This window comes from Montipora foliosa, chromosome 6 (genome assembly GCF_036669935.1).
Source record: "Montipora foliosa isolate CH-2021 chromosome 6, ASM3666993v2, whole genome shotgun sequence".
In the NCBI taxonomy this organism is placed as follows: Eukaryota; Metazoa; Cnidaria; class Anthozoa; order Scleractinia; family Acroporidae; genus Montipora; species Montipora foliosa.
The window spans coordinates 15,008,959-15,013,695 of record NC_090874.1 but is presented as its reverse complement, the minus strand read 5'-3'; the positions used below and the strand labels follow the sequence as shown (position 1 = coordinate 15,013,695).

General features: G+C 37.6%; 1 protein-coding gene across 3 annotated transcripts in view; it reads right to left on the bottom strand.

The window, feature by feature from the left end:
- The window catches only part of LOC138006799 (tetratricopeptide repeat protein 28-like), a 31,233-nt gene extending 27,069 nt beyond the window's left edge, over window positions 1-4,164 (bottom strand). For 2 of the 3 annotated variants that reach the window (XM_068853367.1, XM_068853366.1), the window contains exons 1-3: window positions 4,007-4,164; window positions 3,350-3,394; window positions 3,044-3,105 (exon numbers count right to left, since the gene is read on the bottom strand). The gene's annotated coding sequence lies outside the window, so the exon portion shown is untranslated. The remainder of the gene's footprint in view (window positions 1-3,043; window positions 3,106-3,349; window positions 3,395-4,006) is intronic. The other variant, XM_068853368.1, reaches the window with a different exon arrangement.
- Between the last annotated feature and the right edge of the window lie 573 nt (window positions 4,165-4,737).

The window sequence follows — 4,737 nt, the reverse complement described above, 5'->3', positions numbered from 1 at the left end:
AGTTCCAACTATCATTCACTATCATTGACTATCATGTTTGCGATCAAACGGTCCATGATAGTTCATGATAGTTGACGAAATCGCGCAATGTGCTGGCGTAGCTAACTGGTACCTAGTCTCCCACCGCGCGCGATTGTAAACAAATATGGCGGGGATTTGAATTTCGTGACGAAAATGGCTGTGTATCAACCGAGAAGAGCAGCTATTGCCACAATTTTAGTGGCTGTAATGCAGGATGACATACGTGAAGAGTTGCTGGGCCGCCACAAACGAGGAAGGACGAAAGAGTGGATACGGAGGAGAGAAGAGAAAGGGATGTATCGATTAGTTGAGGAGTTGCGAGCGGAAGACACGGTAGCGTACAAGGAGATGATGAGGATGAATTATGAGACATTTAGCGAAATTTTGATGGCTATTGAGCCCGAGATTTCCAAAGGACGATGGCAAACTTGCGGTAGCCATATTGCATTGAACCCGCCGCTGACCGAAAAACTATCATGCACTATCATCCGCTCGGTCAAACGGAAAAAAACTATCATGAACTATCATGTCGAATTTGAACATGTCCAAACTGCATGATAGTTGATGATAGTTGATGATAGTGAATGATAGTTCGTGTTCAAACGTGCGTGATAGTTGAAACTATCATCAACTATCATCAACTATCATGACCGTTTGAACGGGCCTTAACGCGTTCTTGATTTTCTTCCCGGGATTAAAATATGCATCTTGCATCTTTCAAAATTATTAAACTCGGTTTCGTACATTGGACAGTGTCACTGTAAACAACACAGTTAAGCGATTTGAATGATATATCTTTGCATCTTGTATCTTGAAAGTAACGAGTTTTATAGGCGACAGAATTTTGTACACAATGAAATATCGCGGACTACAGTCACATGTAACATATTCCTGACTTGGTCAACGCGTTCTTGATTTTCTTAGCGGACTTAAACTATGGTGACTTAATTCTATGATATTCATAAAGAAGACAGCTAACGCTTTCAAACAGTACCACACATGACAGGAAAATTTTAATTCACCGTTTTTTAAAGACGTAAGATCGGATTGAAGTCAATTTGCAACGCACGCGTAAAATATAGCTCCCTTTTACAAAATTATTTAACAGGGTTTCCTTCACTAGACAATCGTAAAATTGGTATCAGAGTGAATTATACAGTTAACCGATTTCCATGATATATGATTGCAAACTGTATCTTGACAAAGACGAGTTTTGTAAGCGACAGAATTTTGTAGACGATGAGAAAGTGCTCACTAAAATGGACAAGTAACGCAATGCAACCAAGGTAAACATATTAAATGCATATGTCAAAATTATTTAACACGGTTTGATAGATTGGAAATTCTTCAAATTGGTATCACTGCAAACTAGGCAGTTAAGCAATTCCAAGGATGTATGTTTGAAACCTGTATCTTGCAGACAATGAATTTTATCAGGCCATGAAACTCAATTTTGAAAACGGAGAGTGGCATCGTACAAAATTTGTTGCACTTTCCCTCCTCCATGAAACTTCCACGTAACGCGCGCGGTAACATTATCCGCGCGAAAATTGATATCACCTAAAAATAACCTAAGAGGGATTACGATGGGAATAGGGCCAGTATGAGGGATTACTTCTCTTACCTTTATAATCTCTTGTTTGTTCCTATTACAATGAAACGGATCAAGAAAAACACTTAATTAAAGGCGAGGAAGTCTCAAGAAGCCATGGAGGCTTATAATAAGGAGGACTCCCTCTTTAATTACAGTAGAGATTAACTAAAAACGGGGACAAGAGAGACAAATTAAAGAAAATACAAAAAAGCGATAAAAAACGTTGGGAGTAATGTTATGAAACTAATATGATGTACGGATAGTGTTGATCATATTTCACATTTTCAGTACCATGGAATGGTTGTATTTCAATATTGGATCAGGTCTCTCATTTATTAGTTATCTTGTGTTCTCCTTATTTCTTTGCTGAACGGTCTTATGATATCTTTTGCGCTTATTTTCTTTTTTATCTGGTGCCTCACCACGTAATTGTCCCAATAGACCTTATTCGCGATGGCCACCATGTTGGATTTGCTATTATCATGCAAATTAGCTACACACTTCTTAGGGGGCAAACAACACAAGTTCGAGAGGTTATAACGAACACCTTAGCTACACAGATGATTTGTTTCACGCTTATTGAATGTTTTTCACCTAAGCAGTAAAATACAATCATTACACAAGTTACTTCGACGTTTTTGTAGTGAAAAATGAGCAGATAACGAAGTAGAAAGTCAAAATGTCAAAGGCAATCAAAACATAAAAAAATTTTATAAAAGGTACTTAATTCTAAATACTAAATGGACTTTTTGCAATGTTATTTCAATATTTCGTTGAGCCGATTTTTCGCAATTTGCTTTTTTTTCAATGTTTGCCCCCCAGCATAACGCATGGCTAATTTGCATGACAATATGAAAACCAACATGGCGGCTATCGTGAATAAGGCCTATTGCTTAAGAAAATTAAAATCACGTTCTTTTTTTGAGTGGTGAAACTCTTCAAAATCTTTGTTGAACCATTTGGTTCATTTGTGCAACTAAATTGTCTTGTGGTTGGGCAGCCATTCCTATATGACTATTTAAGTTTTAATGATTCATTTCATATACCATTTCATCATTATTTAAGTTTTCTCCAGTATAGGTCGCTTCGCTTACAAAGCAGTGCGGTCATATTTCCTGTCTCAAGTTGGGTTGTCCTCCTCAAGTAGTATAGGGTGGGTTAGCAATTTGATCAGTTTTGAACAATTTTTTGACCCGCCGAAAGCTCGTGAGGCGGGTCAAAAGATTGTTCAAAACTGATAAATTCTGACCTACCTTGTACTACTCAGATCATTTACACGCGAGATCAAATGACTGTAAATAAAAAAGCTCAAGGTACACCACGTACTTACTTTTTCGATGTGCAAGGAAAGAACAAAGGGTACTATAGTTCAGTATAGTTCGATCACACAACCGACAAATAACTTATTACACCCAGCAACCTACTTACTATTATTCAACACCTTGCAGTGTTCCTCTTTACAACCTTTTGAACAGGGATAATGAATCCGGCTGCGAATAAATTAATGGATAAGCAATATTTTTACTGGCGAATCATTTGGATGCGTCATTCGCAACTGATCATGAGTGAGGGTGATCACTTCAAAAAATAAACATAAAGAAATTCTGACATAGTAACTAACTTGATCCAAAGTAAAGAGAAAACAACAGAAACTCAAAAGTCATCAGTACTGGTTTATCACATATAAATTACTTATTCGTGTTGTTAAGAAGTGAGTAACATTGAGCAACTTACCAAATGGATGCTAATCAATGCGAGGTCCTCGACGACAAGAAATGACTGCAAAATATTGTGAGTGATTGTGGTTAACATGCATTATCGAATCTTATACGAAAACTTTTAACTTTCATTTATGCCTAGTATGCAAAAAGAGTAGAAATGGAGCGGAAAGCTGAAAATTTCTCAAGAGAACTAACAAATGGAGCAGGAAGAAGGAGAAGAAGTCATTTCACATTGGAGCAAACTACGCAACTGATCAGTGAATCAGTTCAAGTTGAACTCGGATCGAGATAAAATGACCGTTCCATTGCTTCGAACAACTCAAGTAGTGGTTTCGTTCGGCGAGGTTCAAAGTTTTAATGAGAACGCATGCATACGAGGATCTGGTCTTGCTTCACTTTAAGTAAGACTTTAAAGAGAGCAGACATTAAGGGTATGTTATGGTTATTAAAACTGATTGAATGCATTCTTAATCGTCATTTGCTTTGTGCGGACCCCCTCCATGTTGAATCTAAGCGTATTCAGAAAAAAAATAGAACCTCTGTTCAGGAACAAGTCAAGATGCCTCATTTACTTTCTCGATGTGTAAGGAAAGAATGGAGGGCAGTATATAGTTCCATCACACAAGAAACAAATTATTCATTACACCCATCAAGCTACTGAAATAATTACCTTGCAATGTTCCTCGAGTCGTTACAAGCTCTTAAGCAGAAATAATGAATTGATGGATAAGCAACATTGGTTAATTGTTTGCGTGTCAGTGCGTACGTAATTCACAACCAGCAGAACCTTCTGAATAAATGCAAACAAATAGATAAAAAAGCCTGATGTGTACTGACATAGTTGTGACGGTATTGAGTGTCACACCACAACCCCGCTTGTGATTATCATGTGATTATTTAGTGATCTCTTGAGCTGTAACACGACACCAGAAAAAAGTGTAGTCTGAGCCATGTAGATATAGTTGTGTTCATTAACAGGATAATTTTTCTGCCCAAATGTGAAGTGCGTCAGATGGATAATATTCAGCTAATGGGGATATTGAAGTTTATATCCTCCTCTGTTTGTGAACCAGTTTAAACGTTCTGTGAAGTGCTGATCATCTTTTTATCTCATTAGGCCATCCCCTTTTTTTTTCTCCGTTTAGCGTCGTCCGACTGACCCAAATTTTTGGCATTTTCAAACTATATATAACTAGATGCTTCTGTGAAGCATACACTGCGTTGCCTGTGGTACGTGCTACAGAAAATCAGAAGGCACTGAATTGTGTGGTATTGAAATACAGCATTCCAGTCTCTGAAGAATAACAAATAAAAGAGAAGTGAGAAACATTGGCTTCTGGGCTGACATGTTGATAATTTTCAAGTTCCCTCACAACTTCTTTTCACCACAAGTGTGCCCTC